Raw genomic sequence first — 25691 nt, forward strand, 5'->3', positions numbered from 1 at the left:
TATAAATGTACCGAAATGTAAATTTTGGAATGAAAGAATGGATGAACTTATTATTTGTGAACGTTGTGTTACTTAGATAGAAAAAAAGATAAAGGTTTCAAATTAGTGCTGGAAAATTAGAAACCTGAATACCAATCAAATTAGTTGAATAGTATTAAGTTACAATATAAAAAATTATAACATATGATTTCGTAACAATTGATTCTTTCCTGGAATTCAGTGGACATTTTAATTGATTATAGATCGGAATCTGAGAAACGTTTATGAAAAAGTCCAGAACCGGATTCGAACTTTTCAACAATCGACTCCACAGCTCTAATCAACACCTCAAAATCAAGCACAAAACTAAAGGACATGTACTGACACCATTAATAAAAATTTATTTATAGCCCTTGCCGATAGCTTTACAATATTAGATAAAGTATAACGCTTTTTTAGAAGTTCATCTAATGAAAATAAAAATGAAATGAAATCAGTATAATTTGCCATGATATAGCTGCTCAAGCCCATCTCATAATAGCCACAATCAAGTAATTATCTCTTTTGATGGACCAGGAAAAACTTATTACCACAATACAGTATAGTACCTACAATATTGCCATAATACTAGTAGAGCTAATTACCAAAATTAATTAACCATTATCGGAGACAATAATACATGGTGATTTGCTTATGGTTCCCCTTAATTAATTCAAGTGTAAAATATTTTTATACAATATAATTAATAAATACATTCTTAAAGGTGTGGTTTTTTAAAAGTGATTTTATTGATGAAGGTTGTTTTTAAAAGTGCCATTTTTTATTAAGAAATTCTAAAAGGCATATGCTTTGAAATTACTATATTATACCGTTCATTAAAAATGTATTGATTTAAATCAATAGTGATCTTTTTAAAAAAAAATCGATAATTTAAACAGGCTGATAATAAAAATTATTGGTTGACAAAAATAATTAATCCAAATATAAATAATTTCATACAATAGAAATTATAATTATATTTTTAGGTAACTATTCTTTTAATCTGATTTTATTGATAATGAGTTTTTTTTCTTCTAAAAAATAATGAAAGTGATGCGCATGTAAATTATTATACTTCAAAACAGACTAAAAGTGAATAAGAGTGGCATGAAACTTTTAAATTGCTATTTTCCATTAAATACATATGAAATAATTTTCTCGCAAAAACATGTTTCAATTACACCCATTTATTTTTTGCTAATTCAAATACAGTGTTTTTAAATCTTATTAAATATGTAATTAAAAATGTAACATGTGTCTTATTAAATATGTAAATTAAATATGTATCATGACTTGCTCGATCCAGAATGACATAATTTTTTTTTCAGTAATGTTTTCTGATTTTTAACAATCATTAGCAAGTTAAGCTTGAAAAATAGAACTATGATTTTTTTTAAAACTCAGTAAGACATAATAATTTTATTCATTTTAGTAAGAAATATGAACTATTTTAGTTACATCATTTAAGTTAGTAATCAGAAACTTTGGATGGTAAATTTAAAAAGTTCCGATTTAAATTTAGAAAAATTCCGATTTAAATTAAATATATGATTTTGTGATTTTTATTTTTAAAAATCACTATTTTTGCCAACCGTGGCTACTGGTCAGTGTTCCCGTTATACTCTTTTCACTCGATGAACGGTAAAAGTTCAAACATTTCATGTGCATAATTTTGTTTTAAATATTATGGAGAAGTTTTGTTAGATTTAGTTACTATGGATGGGTTAAAATTGCTTTAAAATTCACTAAAATGTAACCACTTTGAAGTAAGGTTTTTCAATTTAATTAAAATTTGGTATTTCGTGCTTGGTAGCAGAGAAAATATTGCACCCAGAACTTTTACTTTTTAACCCACTTAAGGTGACAAGGGGGCACAAATTTAAGAAGAAAACTTTTTAACCAATATTCGTGAAAAAATCACATCGGTCTAATCAAAATTTTGACCAATTTTCAAACACTTTGAAAGACCCTTGTCACCTTAAAATGAACAAAGTAATTTTTTTTGCAGTTTAAATATAGTTTGTATTTTAAAACTACAGAAGTAAAAAAAAATTACAACTCGTAAAAATTTACTTTTAAGTGAAAATTGACCCAAAAACTTTACACTTGCTTCTGGCGAACAATATTGTCGAGACCACAATTTTATCAGAAAATGCATACTGTATGATTAAATTTGGAAGGATGGTCACGAGGGTGCACCAACTCTTCTCAAAGGGGGATAAGATGCTGGGTTTTAGAAAACCATTAGCGCAATCCGTCATCACCATCCTTTAAATTGTATATGAAAGTGTTAATTTGAAAAGAAAAATTTTTTTTGATCAATATTAAATTCGGAAAGAGTTTTTACGGTGTAGGATAGTGCTTGAAACCAAACATTTTGACTCCTTTTGAAAGATTTTATGACAAAACGTAAAACTAATGAGTTTTTTAAAAATTTTTTTGATCGATTTTGAAGACAAAGATGTGTTCATAGGACATCCATAAAAAAATTCTTCTGCAATGAATTGTACAAAATATCTGATTTGTGGACAGAAATTTTCGTGACACGTTGGTGGTACGTGGTCATTTTCTGATGAGTAGTATTTTCATGTTTATTTGGTTGGGAAATTAACATTAAGGTTATAGTGCGTTATAGACGTCCGCTGTATAATACCGATCCGTATTTGATTCTAATAATTGTGCGAATGATTACTTTATATCAAGTTAATACCGATTCGAGTGTTCTTACACACTTGAAAGGGTGGATTAACACAAACATTTGATAAAACCATACACCAATCTGCAGGTTGTTGGTGAAAAAGCTTGTGCTTTTCAGAGCTCCGTAAAATTGGCGAATAATTCTAGTATATTTAACTAACTTCTGGCGTAAAATGATGGTAGGGCTTATTTTAAACGTAAAACAAATACTTTTGAACCATTATTATAAGTGTAAAGGTGGATGATTGTGCAATTTTAAGATTTTGACATTATGGCGGACAAGATGGTGATTTTGTTCACATGAAATTTACAAATGAATATCCTCTAGTCAGATTGAATTGGTCATACCTATTAATTAAGTTTCAATTTTCTTTACTAATTTATTTAAAAAAAAGTCGATTATTTGCAGAGTCATTTCAATCCTCTTCTCAGATTATTTTGACACTCATATTTTTAGTTGCATAATAAAGATATTCACGTTCTCATAAGATTTGCATAAACTTATTAATTGTATAAAATAATATTTAACTTCTATTCACTTCTGTTTTTTTTTTTTCGAATTCATATTTATATTCTGTCTGTGCTGTGTGTATGACAACAAACTAATTTTATTTAAAAAAATAGTATATATATATGTATCCTAAATTTATGATTTTTCCTTTATATAGTATCGTAAAAACTCTACTGACTCACATCTTATTGTCTCACATCTTATTGTAACTGAATAACAAACATAGTGACTTTACACCCTATTTGGTGTAAAGTAAAACGTTATGTACAAAAACATTCTAGATGTTTCGCTACATCAGAAATTATCCTTGGTTTTGGTGCAATGGAACACCACTTTATTGTAAGGCCACCATATTTTAGGTTCAGGTACACGAAAATTTTTTACAGTGTAATTATTTCTTATCATCCAGTAGCTAAACTTGTCACAAATCATTTTATTCTGTTTCCAAATGAATCTGGCATTTTAAAAGAACGTACACTTGTATTTTTGCTATTGAAATATCTATATGTAAAAATTGTATTTTCTCTTGGATTGCAAGGGACTCTCTAAGGAGGATCTCTTTGGCAATCCTCTCCTAGTCTTCGACTTCCTTTCGGTCAATGAACTCGTGGATCTTGTCTGACTCCGTCAGACAGAGAAGATAAACAACAACAACAACAAAATTGTATTTTAGGTAGATGCACACTAATACCATCATGTAATAATCTAAATGGTACCTGGGTTTTTGCTTGAACACACTTATTAATATGGGCAAATGGTTTTCAAAGTTACAAAAATTGGAAACGTATATTCTGAAAATAAACAGGCCTCTTTTTGTTTGTGAAATTGGATTTTTGATCCACAGGATTTGGATACTTTCCCACTTTTTTTCCCTTTTTGTGTATTCTGCCATATTTCGGGAGCTGCAATCCGTGGCCAAATTATTAGAAGCGCTATAAGATTCTATGAAAAATCTTAATTATCAGGTGATACTATACAGCTTTATTGTTTTTAAGCGACTGAGACCGGTTTGCACTTGTTTACTTTCGTGTATCAATTGGTTAACATTGTAATGCAATACGTTCGAAATAAATACATATAGGAAGTATATAAAGATCTTCCGCATAAAAACCCATTACATGTATGTTTAAATATAAAAGTATTGCCTATAAACTCATGCTGAACATGTAATTATTAAAGAACTACAGTGCGTCTAATAATTTGATCTAATTATTACAATAAAATAATATAACACCTAATATAATAAATATTTATATAATATTTCGCCTAATTTATCAAATCGTCAAATTTATATTATTATCGCCTAATTTAACCAATTGGTACCCGAAAGTGAGCAAGTGCAAACCGGTTTCAGCCGCGTACAAACAATAAAGCTGTATAGCATCACCTGATATTTAAGATTTTACATAGAATCTCATAGTGCGTCTAATAATTTGGCCAAGGACTGTAATTTAAATTTATAAAATTTGTTATCGAAAGATAATTCTATAAAAAAATAATTTCATTAATTTGTTATATTTTATTTTGTAATTTTAAATAATCAAAAAATTTTGAACTATGAAATATAATAATTTTGATATGAAATTAAAATAGGTAATTTTAATTGACAAAAGTCATAATTTGAACTAAATCGCTCGAATAGTTTATTTAATAGTTAGTCGCATTTTTAAATTTTAAATTAATAGTTTCCCATTTTAATTATTTTAATTCGTTTTTAATGCAGTTCAATATTATCATGGGGTAGTTTTCTTTTTGTATTTGAGAACGTTTAAACTGTTTTTGCGAACTTAATCTTTATTCATTAATTTAAAACCGTTATGATTTTGCCTTTTTATTCACTAGAAATAGTCATTAACCCTTTGTTTACGGTGTTTCATGTTGTACCATCATATATGGTCCACATGCTGCACCAGCCGTAAGTGAAAGGTTAAAGAAATTTCCATTATGTGGTAACATAAAGGACTCTTTAGATGAGAAATCTTTCCTATATAACGTGCATGCATCCTTAAATATTCCTAAAATATGGAGGGAGCGACGACAGAAAATGTGTCTAAAAATAACTGAGGGGACGACACGCTTATCATCTTTCGGAGAAACATCTTACTAATGAGTTCCTTCAAAAATTCTATTCGTTGGGTGAAAGGTTTAAAAAGACCCTTTTTTAATCTTCTTTATTTTTAAAATTGGAAATTTATATTTGAATTAAATAAATATAGAACTCAATTAAGACTTATTTTATTTCGATCTGTTAAATTAGAGTGCTTTAGAACTGTCATAAAACAGAATTTCCTTTTTTTTAATATTCACCATTTTCTACCTAAAAGAAGCAATTTACTTAGCTAATAAATTAAATAAACATATATAAATAAAATTGCAGGAACGTTACAAGACCAAAACAGTGTGTGTAAAGCTTTGAGTGCAGATATCATTCGAGTACTGAAATTGTTTATTTCCATTAGTTTGTTTTCCCGTTTCTGATAATATTTTCTTCTGTGAGATTCTTTACAACTATCCCATGACTTTTCATGTTCCATCAAGGCTAGTTTTCACAGTTGATTCTGGCTTTAAAATTAGATGAGTCGACTGTTTAATGTCGGTTTTAAAATAAAAAATCTTGCCTATCCTCTTTGAACCAGATTGGCACATAAGGCGCGTCTAATATTTCATTAATTATTCTAGACCAACTATTGACTTTGCTAATTGCATTCTTCATTGAGCGCTAAATCATTATTTTGAAGAATCCTTTTACCTGCGATTCATTGGGAGCAGAATAACCTGACATTGTAAGCTTCTGTTAATGCTTGCACAACCTATCTACATAATCATCTGGAGGAATTATAATATTTTTAAGATGAGAACTCTCGATTATACGCCGAGATCACATGACTATCAGGTATTGACGAATGAATAATCTGCAAAATGGTCAGAAATTGTTATCCGTGTATTATTTATAGTGTTTAAATACCTTTTAGTAACAATTGACATTTTTGTTAAAAAAAATTCTTAATGGAAAAATTAAATTTTTATCCGCAAAATACCAAGTACGAGTATATATATGCTTAAATAGAGGTAAACATACAGACATATTTATCGCTAATAAAGTATCGTGTTTCACATTTTGCGAAAATCGTGAGACAGGGTTTTGGGCAAAAAAGTATTATGTGACTCATCAAGACAAAATAGTATTCAAAAAATTCTATTTACTTTGCTACTGAAATTTCTTTTTTACTTTTAGATAAACCAAAAAGTGGATAATCAGGAGTGTATACAATTTTAGGAAAATTTAAAAAAAAATCGAAAAAGAAAAACGAAACTGTATTTCCGTAACTACTTTATATTTAAAAAATTTACTTTTCAGTCTTTTGGCAAAGCAAACATTTTATAAGTTACTTTTTAAGCGTGATTGATATCTAAGTTTCCCAGAAAATATTTTTCTGACACTTTTCTCCATTCTGGTAAATAATTTAAGATATTATTATGAAAGATTTTTTTAAATTCAAACATAATATTTTAGACGTTTAGTTAGATATTGAAAATTAATTTATTAATTTTATGAAAAGTACGAATTACGAAGAGTTAGTTTCTTTAGGCAAGAAATTTCCCTTTTTTTAAACTTTCCAACACCTTGGAATGTTCGGTCTCTTTGATCGACATGTGGTCATGCCTAACATATCTTGGATTGAGTAAAAAATCCAACTGGATTTCCTGTGGAACAGTCTTTAAGTTCATGTGGGACATCAATTTCTAATTCTTATGACTAGAAGTACCGTTGGGATCGTTTACTGTAATTTCTTATGTTATTTTTGTAGATGCAGGTGAGTTTCATAGCTCATATTTTTTTTTACTTTTCCTAAATCACTTCTAAGTATACTATATCAAAATTTCACGTATTTCTGTTGGGTAGTAAAATAAATAGTTTTAAAAATACCTAAAGCAACCATAAAGGGTCATTTTGACCTCTAGAAGAAGCGTCGTTCATTTTTGAAGTTTAATGTCTGTTTTTGATTTTGAAGGACAGAAAACATTCTGAATGTGAATTGTAGATCAGAAATTAGGGTCCACCGTGTTGAAAAATGTCACGCACTACAGTTTTCGTGAAATTATATTGTATATTGGATTCGATTACCGAAGTAGCTTTGATTACTAAGATACTTCGTTCTCATTGAATTATAATTTCGTTATTGCTTCTAAAAGAAACTATGATTATAATCGATTCGCAATCGAAAATTCTGTCGAGTCGCAAAGTCCTCCATCTTCCCATAACAAATCAAAACCTCTGGGGGTACTGGATTGGAGATCGATCGTTCTCTGATTCAGGTCAAAATTACGATCTGTGGATGAATGAATGGATGCATGAATGGGTCCGCCATATAAACAGGTGTGACGTATGGTGCTGCAGAAGACGAATTCTTGACCATAGATGGCGCCACTGAAAAACAAGAACCCCACACTCTGCCTTAAATTTGCTCGGTTAATTAAAACTCTATGGTTTCACCTAGCAGGCTTGCCCGTGTGGCAACTGGCATTAGAACCAACCAACCAGCAAACTACTGACGATATTCAAAGCGTGCGAACATAGGAAGTAAAAATAATTCTCGTATCATGAGTTCTTCCTTTTTAAGTGTTTAAATTTAAATTTCCTCTTTAAAAATTATATATGAAAGCTTGTTAATCTGAGACGAAGTTTTGGTTTGCTCAACATCATATTCAGATAGATATTACAGTTTGACCTATGGACACCCCTGGAAAGAAATCACTTGAAATGAGCCAATTTAATAAAGAAACATTCGAAAGGTATAAAGAAAAACAACATTTAAAATTCTTTTTCACATAAATGTAAGCGGAAAATATCTAAAGATACAAAATATATATATAATANGCTTGTTAATCTGAGACGAAGTTTTGGTTTGCTCAACATCATATTCAGATAGATATTACAGTTTGACCTATGGACACCCCTGGAAAGAAATCACTTGAAATGAGCCAATTTAATAAAGAAGCATTCGAAAGGTATAAAGAAAAACAACATTTAAAATTCTTTTTGACATAAATGTAAGCGGAAAATATCTAAAGATAAAAAATATATATATAATATCTGAGGGGAGAGTGGAATATCCTCATATGTCATCGCTGGGTCATGAAATTGACAGTTTCAGTTAAAGTCTATGTAAAAGGCGTTCACCATCATACATCAAAAGCACGACAATATTCACTCCAAAGTATTGTAAAAAACGAAGGGTGTCAATCATTTCCTTTGCGGGTTCTTTCGTATTTCTTTAGCTGATCGATAAATATAGATTAATATTACAAAACAAAATTTATATCATAACTCAGTTAACTGAAAATTCTTTTTTAAATTATAATTTTTGATCTACGAGTGAACTAAGTGTGTTTGAAAATCATATTTCATTCGAAAATATGCAGTGAATCCCAAAAGTGTTCGTAAGCTTATGACTTTCAGTGAAATAGGGCTCTATTCATTTGTTAAAATGAATATTTCAGAATGGGAATTTAATGATAAAATCTATAATTTGTTTCTAATAAAACTGCTTGTAATATTTTAAAAACAAAGTAAAAATTTATTTTTAAGATATTAATAATCAAAAAGTAACACAAATTTTACCTCACAAAAATCACCGCACATTTATATGTTCTCGGATAAATTCATTATCAAAATTATCATCAATTGCTTAATTTTTTAAATTACATAATTTTTAATTTATTATTATCATTTAGTTATTCATTTATCTTTTTTTTTCTCCATAGATATGGTAATAAAATTGGATTTTAATTCTTGCATGTGAACTCCATAATATTTTCTTTTATTATAAAAAAAAATGGCCTCTCTAGTCCTGCACAAACCACTCATTGGGGCGAGGAGGTGTTCCTGGGTGGAATGGGCGAAGTACGTAGGGAGTTTACTCCTGGTAGGGTCACCCTAGGCGAGATGGCCCATTCCATTATGCCCAGCTAAGGTTTGCAGGCAACGGAGCTGAGTCAGACTCTGATCACAGAAGCAGCATCTTTTTAACATCCACGAATAAGTCACAGATCATAATTTATGTTATCAATAGTTCCCACGTTGGTAACCACGTTAAAGTGTAAAATTTTTTGAGTAAATGTATTAGAATAAATGTAGTAATTAGATTAAATTATAATTAATTAATTGAAATAACTAGGTGAGCTTCTTATTCTAGATATAGCTCAAAATTTGTGTTTAAGAAAATGGACACAACTCGAATGTATTTGATTATGTTAAACATCATGATTCCCTTTTTTCAAACTTCTCTTATGAAAATTGCTCTTTTTTTTTTTAAAAAAAAAAAGCTAATGTATGAGATGTCATCCAATTGCCTAAAACAACCAGAACTTTTTTCTAAACTAGTAATTTTTAAAAATATATTTAAAAGTTTATTTAACAAGGCTGCCATGGGTCATATAAGCATATAATATTGGTTCATTGTATGAATGTAAATTTTTAAAAACACTTCAATGCACTGAAAAGTTGCATCAGTAATATCCTCGAAGACTTAGCTTCGTAATGATTATGCCTTGAGTAGATGTCGATTTCTGTGCGCCGGCTAACAGCCTATGCATCTGAAATAAAATTCGATTAAACTTGTGGTTTGCGCTCGATTTTTTTCGAAAAAATGTCAGTTTCCGGATTCAATTGAAACATTTCGAACATTTTTCATCACGTGACAGCACGATAGCTTGACTTTGAAGGCATACCCTTATACAAGGAAGCGGTGCTTCTTCGATTCAATTTCGTCGAACCAGTTCGATAGCTATTCGATGGTGACCGGTTTCCTGATTCAACTGTAACATTAGGCCTCAATCGAAATATTCCTTGGTAGAAACTTTGAAATAGTGAATTTAAGCGAGTAGATAATTGAATAAATGTTTCTTCTTTAAAATTTGATGCATTTTTAAAATTGTTTAAACATTCTTGGAGAGTTTGTTAAAAATCAGCAATATTTTAATTTTTGATGGTTTTTTAGACTATCTTCCTCAAGGTATAACAAGACACTATTTACTTTTTCACCTAGCACATTGATTAAATTTCAGTTTTAAGACCCTNGATTCAACTGTAACATTAGGCCTCAATCGAAATATTCTTTGGTAGAAACTTTGAAATAGTGAATTTAAGCGAGTAGATAATTGAATAAATGTTTCTTCTTTAAAATTTGATGCATTTTTAAAATTGTTTAAACATTCTTGATTTCAGTTTTAAGACCCTCATGTATGTTTTTGTAGCAAGGACTCGTTGCAATGATGAAAAAAACTGATTAAAATTTTCAGGCTTGTATGGGGCTGGAAAGGATAGAGTTTATTTCTGGTGTATCATTTATTGTTTTGGGTGGGTTATGCCCCTTTGATTTTCGCCTCCAGTAAAAGCATTTCTTTTTCGAGTCTTTCTGCTTTTTTTCTAACTATACTTGAATTTTGTTTTGTTTAAGTTCCCTGTCCTCTGCCTGTACCCTTTCTTCTACGGCAATAGTTTTTAACAAATACTGAATCATTTTTAAACATTCAATTTTTCTCTTTTAATTTAACAATATTGTCGGTCCCGTCTGCAATCCCTCCTATTTCTTCTAATACCTTTACTTTTTTTTTGAGTTTTTATACATCTCGAAAATAACCTGATTTGTAGAAAGCAATCCAATGGTTTTTGAAGAACGTTGTCTCAATCCAGATCATAACTGCATTCCTTCTCGGCAAAACCCCGATGGAATTTAATACAGCTTCATTTAAAACAACATTTCCTTGAACGTTATCTACTGCTCCTACACGAGAGTAAAATGGCAATTAATTGTTGGTGCAAAAATGCACATCAATATACCCTTCACGGGATTTCAAAAGGAAAAAGATGATTCTTCAAGGATCAGGATGGGAAGGAATCAGTGAGGATCGTACATCATATATATAACACCTGGTTTCATTTTACATAAGAAATACTAATTTGATGACGTAGCCAGCCTATGCTGTCACGCACATATTGGTCATTAAGTTAAACTGACACAACGAATAACTATAATTAAATATTTAATAACGCGTAATAAACTCCTTTTTTGATTAATGAGAGCTATAAGCATGCAAACAACACCGACGCTAACTTTAAAATCGTCTGCAGTTTCAGTTACATCTTGCTCGAAACCAATGAGAAAATTTCATTTTTTAAATGTCTTTCTTTAACGATCTAATTGAAATTTTAAATGATTTTTAAGATGAGGTTCTAAAATTGTCCATTTTACCCATTGTCCAACACGCTAGCTCAATTAATTCAGGAGATACACACACTCGTTTTTTTATTATTGCTTATTATTGTTATTATTGTTTATTATTGTTAAGCATTGTCTCGAATAAGTCCCCGGTATTTGGACTTTCACAAGCCTCCTGTTGAAAAACCGCTTGACTTACTTGCATTTGATAGTGATGGTGGTCATTATAATCCATCTAATAAGTACTTGACCTTAATTATTGACAATATGACTAGATATTATATGTGGGCCTTGACGTTAATTAGAACTGTTCATTAAATTTTTCGAAATCACGTAAGTAAAAAAAAAAAAATTAAGTGATAAAAATGCAGCTTTTACGTCTTCTCATTTTAAAGAAAACTTCCTAAGCGTCACAACGTTCAACAGCTTTTAACTACAGCTCAAGTTCGGAAACTAATGACAAGGTCAATAGATTAGGACAAACAATAATCATTCGTTTATTTTGTAAAATTAATAAAAATTCCTCCAAAATACCATGATTAAAATTATTAAAAGAAATCATTCAGGAATATAATTTAGCTCCTCACTCTGATACAAAATTTCCTCATTCATATTTATTAAATAACATTTATTCATTTGAAAATTCTTTAAATGAGGATCCTCTAATTGAAAAAGCAAGGGAAATAGCAATAGAATAAACAAAATGATACCAGGAGAAAAATAAAGTTTTTTATGATTCCTGATTTGTGGATTTTTTACCAGATGTCATGTATAAAGACTTTAGGCATCCTAACACAAGAAAACTCTCTCCAGTTTTTAGTGGTCCTTCATTTAAAAGGTGTCTGAAAAATAAGGAATATTAAAGAGATAAACAAAAATAGGAATTAAATAAATAATACCAAGGAACGATTAAAAACGTTTCAAAGTATATGAATAAGAAATAACAGTCGACATGTTTCAAGTGCTCAAATATAGGTGCATATTTTCAAAATTTGCCAAACGTGAATGAGAATAAACAAAAATGATTTCAATTATAAAATGTTAAGCTGCCAGTGATAAGTAGAAAAAGAAAGGGGAGAAATAAAACTAGGAAAACCACAGTAGCCGAGAGAGAAAAAGAGATGAAGAACANCAGTGATAAGTAGAAAAATAAAGGGGAGTTACGTTCTTGTATAAATTGGTGAAATTAGACGATATATAAAATAAATTCGACAATTGGATAAAGTAGACGATAGATTATATAAACATAGAATATTTATTATGTCAGGTATCATATTAGTATATTATAATAATTACACCAAATTATTAGACGCACTGTAGTGTTTTAATAATTGCATGTTTTGCACGAGTTTATATGCAATAGCTCTTAGAGTTAAAAATAAATGAAATGAATAAATTGAATTAAAAAGTATTACTGAAAGATCGAACTATGGTGTGTGTCCTATGAATCCATAGGGCTGCGTGTCAGTCGAATTTAAATATTTTTTATGTTTTATTTTCTCTTTAATAGCTTCTAAAAAGAGCCAACTATATACGTTTTAGTTTATGTTTTGAAAAGTGTTTCTGTCTGTGAGAAATTCCCTTGAGAAATTATAATTACGAAACATACCATCCTTTTACCAGCAAATTCAAACATGAATTTTTTATGCATATGAAATGCTACATAGCAGGGCTCGAAAAACCACCCGTCCGGCCATCCTCGGCGGTCAAAAATTCCCCGCGGACAACGAATTTCTCGAATCAGACGTCCGCTCGGACGGCCATTTTCCCGTTAATGTTCGTGATACATTTTAATTTTCTTTCACCTTACAAGAGTCTAGCGCCTCATTTCTAAATTGACCCTCAAATTGAATTGATGTTTCCTCTGTCTGGAAGTACTTCAGCGGTTGAAAGGGGCTTTTCAGCAATGAATTTACAAAAAAACACATTACGTACTGGTCTTAAGCAAGAAGCGTTAAAAGCTATTATGAACATCTGCCTAAATGAAAAACCCCTTTCAGATTTCTGTGCAGAAACCTCTGTAAATCATTGGCTTGATTGTGGAACTGGCAAACGTCATATTTGATTCATTTAAAAAACGCAGTACCCTCGGATAAATTGACATTCCAGGTAACTTGACTTTTGTCATTTAAATTATTTCATAAAAGAAATAAATTATTTCATAAAGAAATACTAGATTATTATTAGTTACCTAGTATTTCTTTTATTACTGTATAATGTAGTCCTAGTAACTACTAATTCATTGTGCAATTTAGATAAATGTTTGTTTATAAATTAGAGAAAAATATATTTTTATTTATTTAGAAGCTACGGGTTAGTTTCAACGGAGGACGGGTACCTTGTTGGACAAGCCGTCCTCGGGGACGGGTAAAATTTCTGAGCTTTTTCGAGCCCTCCTACATAGTATTTTAAATGTAATGGTGTAAGTTTGTTACTGTTTGCTGGTGTTTTATCTTTATCGCGAATAAACGAATTGTACTTTCCATACTATTTTTCCTATCAAACTAACTATTTTTCCTGTCACTTTGTTTTAAACAAAATTGAATATTAAAACGATTCATTTATGATAGTTGAATAATATGATATTCTTGTTACGAAGCATTTCGAATTTCGAATCTCATTGTCTGAAAATTTAAGTTGGTATACATAAGCATATTAAGTTTAGATTATTTAAACTTATTTTTTATGATGTATAAGCAGTCTTTTTATGCATTTTCTGACCTTTTAATCAGTATTTAAAATTAAATTTTTAAAGCTTTTACCAAAACACTCTGCTTTACATAGATAATTCTAGTTTAAAATAACTTTCGTTTCACAATTCTTATTAGGACAACAATTTTGCTTTTGTGAATATCTTGTTGAAAAATGTGATCATTTGATAGTATTTTGGCGTGAAATTTTTTATTTATATAATGATAATGAAGTTTTATAGTTATAGGTTTTTTGAGAGGAGAATATTGCTTATAATATCAATTTTACAAAATATTATATTGACCTATTTATGTTGCATTTTTTTACTGCTGAATTGTAATATGTATCTTTCATATCTGCACAAATATATTTCTGAGATGTTCTTAACATTTTAGTTATCTATGTAATATTTTTGGGAAGTTTTATTTTTTCGAAATATTTAAATCTAATACCAAATATTTTTTTTTTAACAAATTTGATTTTTTGGAAAATTTGTCTGTTTTTTGTTTTTTAAACAAATTGTAGCATATTTTTGATAACGTAGCACTTAAGTAATAATTAAAATGTATTTAAAATGTTTTTGAGATCTTTTAGAATTATAAATCAAATGTTCTTTTTGGTTGTAGACTGAAATTTCTACGTTGAAAGGCAGTAAATAAATACGTTCTGAAATTTTCAGAAAAACGTTATCATTTTTACTGTGTTGGTAATTTTATTAAAATTTTTTTTTCTTTAACAATTTTTTTCTTCTCTTACGGCTTCACACATTTATTCATTTGAATTTTGTTTGCTAATTACCAGGGTTTTTTTTAAAATTTATTTTATTACATTTTATTCATTTCATTCTCTTCCATTTCATTATTTTACTAATTCAACCTAAACTTTCACTAATTCATTCTAAATTTGGTATCAACTATAGCTAATTCGTTTGAATTTCAGGTTCCGGACTAACTCACTACATCGTTTTAATTAATGTCAGCTATTATTTTTTCTTATTTAATTTACTATACATTCGAGTCGCTCTAGCCCCATTAGATACGGTGTATGCCTTTTAACTTGTTGTTGACTTAGTTTATCTAAGTTTGTTCCACTACACTTTATTTATTTTAAACCCGCTCAAAATAAAATTTGAAATGTTCAGTCTTATATTTCAAATACTTTAAAGGAATTATCATTTTTTAGCAATTAAATTTTTTTTTTAAATCATTGAACACAAAAAATAGTATTTCAATTATTTTAGTAGTAGTATTTCAATTGTTTAGTATTATTTCAAAAATTAATTTACTATACAGAAGTTAAGATTTAAAAAAAATTGCTTGACTTAAATTAGGGTTTTATTTAGAAAGCTAAAGAGTTCTGATCAGTAAAAAATATATCAAGAAAGTGATTTTATGGTGTACATTTCAACAAAGAAAAACTGTTCACTATCACAAACTTTTTTTGTTGTTGCTGGTATAGTATATTTTCTAAATTTGAAATGATTTCTTAATGATTAACGGTAACGAATCCTTAACATTTAGATTGAATTTGCATAAGTAACTGTTCAAAATATTTTTGATCATTTTTGATTTAAATAATAATATAATTATGTTATTAAAAAATATTTTCTTCGAATAAGCGAGTTTTATTATAACATGTAAAAATGGCTTGATTTAATTCCGTATTTCCAAATCGATGGCAACGCAAAAAAAACTTACATTATAGGACTCTAACATATAAGGACTTTACTAAATTAGAGAGACTATATTTTTTTCAGATTACTTTTACGCTCCACATTTTAAAGGTTAAATATACGAATCGGTTGGATAAAAAACATATTTGTTCAGAGAAAATACGTTTTGCGCTTGATTTTGAAATTTAAAATATCGTCTGCACTAACTAATGTACAGTCAGGAAAAAAAAAAGATGTCACCCTGAATAACTTTCGTTCTAATGATCGGATTTTCACGAACTAAGTGTCAATCTTAATGGTTCCTGGGGGTGACCTCAAATGTACTAATTAATTAGTGCTAACTATTAATTAAGTTACGAAATCAGACACTAAAACGTACTTTCTCTGAACAAGCATGTATTTTTTTTACATATTTGGAATCTAGATACTTAAATTAGGGGGGGGGGTAGNTTGAACTAAGCTAACATTTCTAGCACATAAATCATTTTTCACATGTGAGTTTTCTGTTGATGCAATCGAATGTACAGGCGAAGAATTCTTTGCCAGGAAATCTCCTACGTAAGCACTTTGAAGATTTGATGGTATTGCTGTATCCACCTTCTCAGTTAGAGACATTTTTAAGTGGAATCTAGATACTTAAATTAGGGGGGGGGGGGGGGGNAATGTTGTATAAATAGTTCGGTAAATTGGGTTGCAATAAAGGTTTATATATTTGGCTATAGTCTGGAAAACCGCCAAAAAAAAGTTGCCAGCGCAAATGAATATTTTAAGATAACCCATTGACTAATTCAAAAGAGGTATGCTTAGTTTTACTAGGTTGCTAGGCAACCAAACTCTGATTGTAAAAAAATTGAAATGTTCTGTGATTGCTCGGAGAGGTTTAATTAATTGTTAGTAGAAAATATCTCGAAGTTTCCAGGCAATAGACAATTTTTAAGCTGATTTCTGTCCAAAAAGCAGAAATAAATTTATTTTAATCTCTTTTGAAAAGAAAATTTGAATCGATTTATAAATTATTTATGATTTTCTAAGTTCTTAGAATTTAAATACATGAACTTTTTATCAGATATTATTTAGATTATGTTGTTTTTGCTGTATTTATTCGAGGATTTCAGACATAACTTATTATAGCTATATACGAAATTCTAGGGATAATAATTTTTACAGCTTTAATCGAGTCTTCTAGGCAAGAAAGTCTGAGGAAAAAAAAAGTAAATCTTGAAAAATAAAAGCTTGAAAAATAAAATGTAGATTGTATAGTAATTAACAAGGTTTTCTATAATTTACGATATTTCTTTTTTCTATAACTCAAGGAATTGCTGAATGTTCAGTGGCATTTTAAAAACATTGAAACATGATATACTTAAGAATAAGATATTGAAATAATATGTTGCATATTGTATGATTCATTATTTAAAAAACCGCTTCATTCTGCTAGATATTTAGGTTACATGGTTTTCTTTGGATAAAGATGGTTAGCAAATAGCATCCTCATGTTTCGATACATTCTTAAACTTACGTTCGCAAATTCACCATTAAATATCGCACAACATATTCTTCAATTACGATAAGCTACATTTACCACCACATACTGCTACTATGATTATTTTTGCTTTCTTATATATATCTGATACTCTCTTTTTAAACAGAGCTCCTAAGATCCTTAAGATATTGAAATGGGGGCGCAAGAACTTAAAAGATAAAATATTTATTTTCATTAACTGGTCTCAAAATTTTAATTTTTGAGTTAAATATAACTTAAAAATTAACTGGTGTTTATTCACTGGTTAGAACTGTTCCTTCACTTGGTTACCTCACTACTTATTATTTAAACCACTAAAAGCTTAAAACAATATTATGTAAGTCATCTAATTTTTTTTGCATAATTTGCATTTAATAACAAATTGTCGACACCATTATTTAGCTAAAATGAAAAATTTTGAAATTTTTATGATTTTTTTTAAAGGCAAGTTAAGCTTAAGTGTTCCTTTAATGGTAAGTTTACCCTAGAAGATGTTGAGAAATTTGCGATGTTGTGAGAGATGCTTAAAAATGCTTACTACGTATTTTTATTAATATTTCTGAAATATATATTCAGGAAATTGATAAATATATTATTCCAAATCTATGCATACCTATGTATGTTAGTAAAATTTTATCAGTTATTGTAAAACAAAATCAAAAAATAAAAAATATTCACATTAAATTAGCACAATCTGGTGCATAATCATATTCTATCAGAAGCACGCTTTCATATAACTAGACATTCGTTGAATAAAGTGTTTTTTATTCAAAATGTTTCATTCAAATTTCTTCACTGAATTGCAAATTGATTTTCAGACGACTAAAAAAGAAACATCGTATTTTATAGTTTTAAAAAAAATAAAAATATTAGCAAACGATTATTAGCGAAAAAAATATGAATGAAATTTTACGCTTCGCGCGCTAAGTCAAGTTCCTCGTCAGTTTATCACATTTCAATATTAATCGCCCCATTTAATCATTTCTTAATTGTCGCCAAATTATTTTTCTTTAAATAATTAATTTTAATTTTTTTCATCTTCTAATAAATAAAAACTGTTGAAACTTTAGATTTTTCAATTAAAAAATATGTAGATTAATATGGTATAAAAATATCCATACCTTATAATTCAAAATTTTCTTCCTCAATTTAATTAAATAATAAAAAATAAAAAATAATTATTAAAAATTATTTTTCTCATGAAATTATCTTTGGGTAGAAGAGTTATATGAGTGGGTGTAATTTTTTTTAAATTGCTTTATAAAGTTTTAAAATATGACTGAAAACGCAAAAAGCGAAATTAACATTAAGGGTCCAAACTTTGAATCGCTCTCCCGACCAAACTTCCCAGATTGCGGCTACCCCCTATATTTTGAAGAAAAGGAATCCAAATATGTAAAAAAATAGATGTTTATTCAGAGAAAGTACGTTTTTGTGTCTGATTTCGTAACTTAATTAATAGTTAGCACTAATTAATTGGTTTATTTGAGGTCACCCCGAGGAACCATTAAGATTGACAGTTAATTCGTGAAAATCCGATCATTAGAACAAAAGTTATTCAGGGTGATATCTTTTTTTTTTGCGGTCTGTACCTAGTTTCGGTAGAAATTTATTCAGTTTGTATCATTTTCGTGTTTTGCTTTCAGTACAATGCAATAAACGAGTCTAAGGTTTTTTTTTCCTCTCATTTTATTGCATTTTTGACTGCTGGCAATGTAACGGATTCAATAGGAGCAAGCACCGAATAAAATGAAAAACCAGTCCTCTTCTGTGTAACAAATACTGTATGAGAAAATTATGCATAGATTTTGAATTTTTAAATTCCATTTGACTCTCTGGGGTTATTAGTGAACTGAGACTTATCTTTTTATTCCACTAAATTGTTCGAACTAGCATCAGTTATTCTTGTCATTAGTAATTTTTACTTCACGTTTAGATTAGTATTCCAATTATTAAGTTTAGAAAAAAAAATCATGAAGGAAACTTTTCTATTTATGTGAAGATTAAAACAACCCAAACTAATTGTCACCTGAAGCATCGGCTTTTCTTATCAACGGCAGGTTGTTGTCAAATTGGTCTCAAAGGGAAAGCCTTTACTTGAGGACTATAAAAAGGTATACTTTATTCATCACATTTGTTTTAGGAAAGTAAATAATCTCATTTACACTCAATTGTGTAATAAAGACACTTATGTTTGGTTCTACAGACTGTGTATTTTTTACGAGGACTGTTTTTTAAGTAAGGTCAGTTTGAAAATATAAACCAAACTAAAGAAATTTTTCCTAAAGCAAATTTATTTTTTGATCCTACATACGTTTCTCTCTTTTTTTTCTCCAAAATAATTGTCAAGTTTTTTTAACCCCTTCCTTCTCGCTCCCATGAAATTGAGAGGGTGAGGTTTCGCCTTCTTTTTCTCGCTCCCGTGATATTCCCGGGCTAGAGTGTTAAGTAGTAACGTGAAAGTAAGAATAAAACGAATAATTTTTTTTGCCCGGAAAGCATTTTATTTCTCATTTTACACACCAGATGGAAGTACTAGGATATTTTTAGGGTAATTGTAGATAGTTTATTTTAAACCAGATGTCAGCACTAATCAAATACGTGTATAATATTCGTGTATAAAAATAGACACTTTTAAGACCGTTTTCTTTAAAATTAACAGATCGTTAGGGGGTTAAACACTTATCATACCTTACAACTAGTTTCAGAATACTCTCTTCATAGTAACTTGCCACCTGTTTTGTTAACCAAGAGGTCACGATCATTTTCACGTCTTCGGCATCGTTGTACTGGTTGTCACCAAAATGATGTTTGAGACATCGAAAAAGATGAAAATCACTTAACGCAAGGTCTGGGCTGTATTGAGAGGTGGTCTAAAACTTCGCAGACCAAAGAGTACAATAAAGCTCGGGACTGAGCTGTGGAAAGAGTCATTGTCATGGAGTAGTAAAATTTCTGTCAGAGTGCCAGTAGGAAGCTTCGTGAACTTCACAAATCTGCCTGTGAATGCATGCAGCAAACAGGTTTTTCGCCAAATAAAAACGCATTACTGACCGTGCTTCATATGCGGAGGGAGATTTGTTAAACCTGAACATTTTAAAGCCGTAGAACTGAACGTACAGGTTGCCTACACAGCTGTAATTGAGCACAGCTGTTCCCAAGGAATGCCAGGACACAAAGCAAGCACTCGTCACCCATTTGTGCACACAACAAAACGGTTCTTACTTAAAAAACAGCCCTAGCATTTTAACAGTTTTATACTCTATAATAGAAGTTTATTAATATAATTTGCAATGCTTTCTGAAATAAACCAAAATTGTGTTCTAATTTTGAATAAGGAGAGGTTTTTTAGTTAAGATTTGAAAGTCTGTTGGTTACCTACACAGCTAACCGTTTGTCCTTGTCAGCAAGGTGTTCATTGTATTTCTGTACAATATCATTCCTGAAAAGTAATAGGTGCACCATTTATTTTAAAAGTACTAAAATAATCACAAATCACTTGCCTTTAAAATTCTTGTATATTTTCTTAGAAAAAGTCAAATCACCTGTTCTTAATTGTTCCACAAGCGGACCAAGATCAGGTGCAGACGTAAATTTTAGATTTAGACATGCTATAATTTTAGTGAAAAATATTTTATTTTACATGACAATTTAAAAATAGTATGTATAAAATTCACGCGAGATGTAGTTATCTTCTTACCATCTTCTTCTGTCGCAAACCATAACTCTTGTCGCTCAAAGGAGCATGAATGTCATTTTCTAGCGTCAGAAACAAAGAGCCTGCAACCAAAAAAACATTGTTTAGATAGATTTTATTTTCAGATTTTGAAGATCTAAAATGAAACTTTTTTAATAACAAAAGGCATTTCAAAGCATTTTAATGCTTTGAGTCTGCAACATTTAGTATCAATTTTTATTTCTAATTATTATTTAATTTCATTTTTAACAATAGGGGTGATTTTTATACCTGATAGTAGTTACAAATCTCACACAATTTAGCCTAAAAAAATGTAAGTGTAGTAAATACCGGGCAATGAGCCCTGAAAAAACACATTCAATACCTTTAAAATCATCAAAATACGGACCGGAGCATACCGAGAATTGGCTCTTAAAGTTAAAAATAAACGTCAGTGTGTAAAGAACTGAGAAACTTTACTTTAAAAAATGATCAATAATAGGAGCATGTTGACCTCATGATGATCCCATGCATGAGAAATGCAACAACTCAATCAGGAGGCAGCTTAGAATTGAAGGTTTTGCAATCATGCTGCCTGGTTCGACCCCGAGATTATCGTAACGGAACAGAACTATATTACCATTGGACTAAATCTTTATTGTTTGTTAGTCTATGAAAGAAATATGCTGGGATTTTACTTAAATTTTTTAGCAAAATACGAATAAGTTAGAAGTTAAAAAATTTAGTAACCTACATTAAAATTGACTCTTTCTTAAACTGGCAGATGTGTGGCCCGTTGGGTTTTCGACTTTTTTTATGACACCCTTTCGCGTAAAAGGTTAATCTTCTGTGTAATTGAAAAAAGAAAAAAGAAAAATTACGTGTTTTACGATAGAGAAGTGGCGTCTCTTTCTCTGGCTAACGCTAATAGAAAATGTTCTTCCTTGAAACATGCAGCTGATTATACAAATGTATAAAACAACAAATGTATGAATGTATTGCACAACAGTATTCTAGGGCGTTTTTCGTCCGATGAGTTTATTATTATCCAAAGAGTTAAAATGAGTAACTTTATATTTTCTAAAATAATCTTGCATTAGGAGTGACTTATGATGTTTACATACATGTTCTTTTAACTTACTGATGAGTTACTTTCACCTTCGCTGATCATTCATCACGGAAACTTATCTTGGTTTTTTTTTCTTTGTTTTTCTTCATTTCATTCTATTTTGTGATTGTATAGAAAATAAAAATGGTTAAAAGCCGTCTGATTGTTTTAAAGGGCCTTTTCCCTAACTCTCTTGGATTTTAAGTAAAATATTTTCATTCCTTAATATTCTTAAGAGATCTTTCTCCTTCCGACTGATGTCAACTGTCGAAGGGTGAAGGTTTTTAATCCATTTAATTTTTACTTATGCTTCGGCAGTATCTAGCCGTATATAGCAAGTCATCATTTAATAAAAATTTAAGGCGTAAGGTGTCTGGTATTTCTTCATTTTTCTCTCATAAAATTATATCAATCCACATTTTTCGTAAGGTAGTTTAGAATGATATAGTTGTCCGCATTTATATTTTTGATAAATATCTTTGTTTTTGCGTGGTTTACGTTAAAAAAAATATTTAGATTCTTCCATTAATTTAAACTGCAACAAAAATAAATATAAAAAAATTTATCAATAGGTTTATTGCTTGAGAGAAAAATGTATCTAAAAAATATCTATATTTCTTTTTTGTCGAATGACATCAAAAATGCATGAAAACAAAGAAGAAAAAAATTTAAAGATGCTAAAACATTCTGATTCTAAATTAATTTTTTGAAAAAGTTAGGTGCAAAGAAAGCTATAGAATCGTGTGTCTGAAGATACCGAAAAGTAAACTAGATATCAATATACATGAAGCCTTCTATAATATATATATATATATATATATATATANTATATATATATATATATATGTTATAACCCAGTAGCAAGCAGCAAAAGCCTTAGGCAATGTTGCTATTGACTGGACCCTACACAAGTTACACTAACGGAAAAAAAATCCCAACATCAAGAAGGAGTTGTGTTAGATTAACTAAATTCGGCAGGCTTGTTTTTATAACTAAAATACGATGTAAATTCAAATTTCGCGCTTGGAGCATGAACTTAGGACTAGTAGCACCTCTGTGAACATGCAAATGAAGGTTGCTTTAAATACGTGTTCTACAGTTTGCAAGAGTTATTGTTAGTTAAATTTTGACGCAGTGAATTGCTGTTAGTCAAGAATGCCATAAAGAAGACGAAGAGGCCAGCAGCTCGCTGAATTTGAACGTGGTCGTAAAAGAGAACTACGAGAAGGTGAATTTTCTTTCCGCGATATTTCACAAAGACTGGGGAGAAATTTATCCACTGAGCATGATTCTACAACCGTCGTTGAACAGCCGTCCTAATTTTTTGGGTTTACGACTACTAATGTTCAACTCCATAGCTTTGTAATTTTGAACCCAATTCAGAAGACAAAAGAACAGCTGGATGAAGTATTGGGAGAAATTTGCCTTGGTGGACGTTTTTTCGATGGAACTAACCCACATTTGCGTTATACCACGATAACCCACGAGGAAAACCACGATAATCTCTTTCGGTCAGCCTTACGACAAAGGGACTCTGACCCATGATCCGTCTAAAACTGAGTGTATTTTATGTCAGCACTGTGGTCGGTGTGAGCCGGATGAGGAATTCGAATCAACCAGCCATTATCGGGATTCGAACTCGGTTCACCTCATTGGGAAGTGAGAATTATATCCCCTGAATTACCACGGCTCACTGAGCAGGATTGTTGGCAGCAGTGGTACTGTTGAAGATGACCGAGTTCTGCGCGGCCACGCGACACTTCTAAGAGGGAAGACTATCGTGTACTGCGTATGGCTGTGGCGCACTGTACTACGTCTGCATCAGAAATTCGAGCTGCAGTGACACAACGAACCGTTACAAATCGGCTGCTTCAAGTACAGCTCTGAGCAAGACGCCCGAGTACAGCTCGATTTAGAGCTCACTGGAGGACTGATGCTCGGTGAAAGTTGTATATTGGTTAGAAGGAAAAGAGGTGAGCACCTGCTACCAACCTGCCTCCAGCCTAGACACACTGGACCTACACATGGAGTTATGGTCTAGGGAGTAATTTCCCATGACAACAGAAGCACTCTCGTGGTTATTCCACTCACCTAGACGGAAAATTTGTACTTCAACCTGGTGATTCAACCTATTTTGTAACCATCCATGAGCAGCATTCAAGGGGTATTTTCCAACAGGATAACGCTCACCCTCATGCTGCTATTATAGCCCTAGATGCTCTACGGCGTGTCGACATGTTGCCTTTGCCTGCTAGATCCCCAGATCTCTCACCAATCGAGCACGTATGGGACATAATTGGATGACAACTTCAACGTCATCCAGAAACAGTATTAACTATTCCCGTATTGACTGACCTAGTGCAACAGGCAGGGAACTCCATTCCACAAAATGATATTCGGCATCTGTATGACACAATGCATGCCCATTTTAATGCTTGCATTCAAAATTCGCGTGCCCCAATATTTCACATTTGAAATGGTTTTCCTCTTAATAGCATTAAATTGTGATCATGAAACTTTAATCAATTAAATGTATTACTCAGACAAACGCATTGCCGAAAATTCATCACTTTACAATTTTTCTGGGTGTTTGGATTTTTTTTCCATCAGTGTATAATAACACGAGAGCTCAAAGATATTTGAAATATAAAATCGAAACATTTTTTAATCCGTAGTTCAGTGCTAAAACAAACTCTATCCTTGTGCACGTTGATATATACCACCACATCAACAGCCATCCTTCCAAATTATTGGATTGAACATGGTGTGTCATAAATGAATAAAAGTGACGTCTATGGTTTAGGCATTTGTGGACAGTGTAAATCCCAAAAAGTAACTGTAAACTTAAATTTTAAATTGGGCCAAAAGGTGAGTGATATAATTTACTTGAAAGTATTTGCAAGTTTAAGTTTAGATTTGAAATTTTTACTTCTCGAATCCACTATCTCTGTATACACTAAACGCAAAGACTTCAATTTCGAGATACTCAGTCAAAATTTTCAAAGCTAAATTTTGTTGCATTTACTTTCCAATTAATTTTTTCAATACCTTTTGGTCCAATTTAAAATTTAAGTTTAAATTTTTCTTTTTGGATTTACCCTGTTCCCAAATGCCTAAACTGTTCCTTATATTCATTTATGACCCACCATTTTCAATTCAATAATTTGGAATGATGGCTGTTGATGTGGTGTAAAAGTGGACTAGGATAGAGTTCGGTTTCGCACTGACGGATTAAAAAAAAATTCCGTTTTATATTTTCTTTGTCTTATCTTTGCGTTCTCATGTTATTATTGTTTGTGTAGGGTCTATCCAATAACAGCATGGCCTATAGCTTTTGCTGCTTGCCACTTTGCAATAACGAAACCCAACACTTTTTTCTTTCTAAGATATGAATTATTGTTTGCTGTTGATGAGTTACAACAATTTTTATTGTAATTTTATTGTTTTTATCTCTTTGTTATAATAATGTTTAATACACATATATGTTCTAATTTTCATCGGCAGGTTTTGCGAGTGTTTATTGGAGTATAATGGTTTTTATAATTTTTTTAAAATTTATATAAAATTTATTATA

The 25691-nt window shown here is 30.4% G+C and overlaps 1 protein-coding gene and 1 long non-coding RNA gene across 2 annotated transcripts in view; one reads left to right on the forward strand and one right to left on the reverse strand.

The window, feature by feature from the left end:
* LOC107436394 (glycine receptor subunit alpha-1) overlaps positions 1–25691 on the forward strand; it is a gene marked incomplete at its 5' end in the record, with an annotated part of 95340 nt that overhangs the window by 37355 nt on the left and 32294 nt on the right.
* The window catches only part of LOC122270572 (uncharacterized), a 41955-nt gene continuing 37103 nt past the window's right edge, over positions 20840–25691 (reverse strand). Inside the window, exon 3 of the long non-coding RNA XR_011638249.1 lies at positions 20840–21113. This is a non-coding gene — a long non-coding RNA (uncharacterized lncRNA). The remainder of the gene's footprint in view (positions 21114–25691) is intronic.

Source organism: Parasteatoda tepidariorum, chromosome X1, assembly GCF_043381705.1.
Source record: "Parasteatoda tepidariorum isolate YZ-2023 chromosome X1, CAS_Ptep_4.0, whole genome shotgun sequence".
Classification (NCBI taxonomy): domain Eukaryota; kingdom Metazoa; phylum Arthropoda; class Arachnida; order Araneae; family Theridiidae; genus Parasteatoda; species Parasteatoda tepidariorum.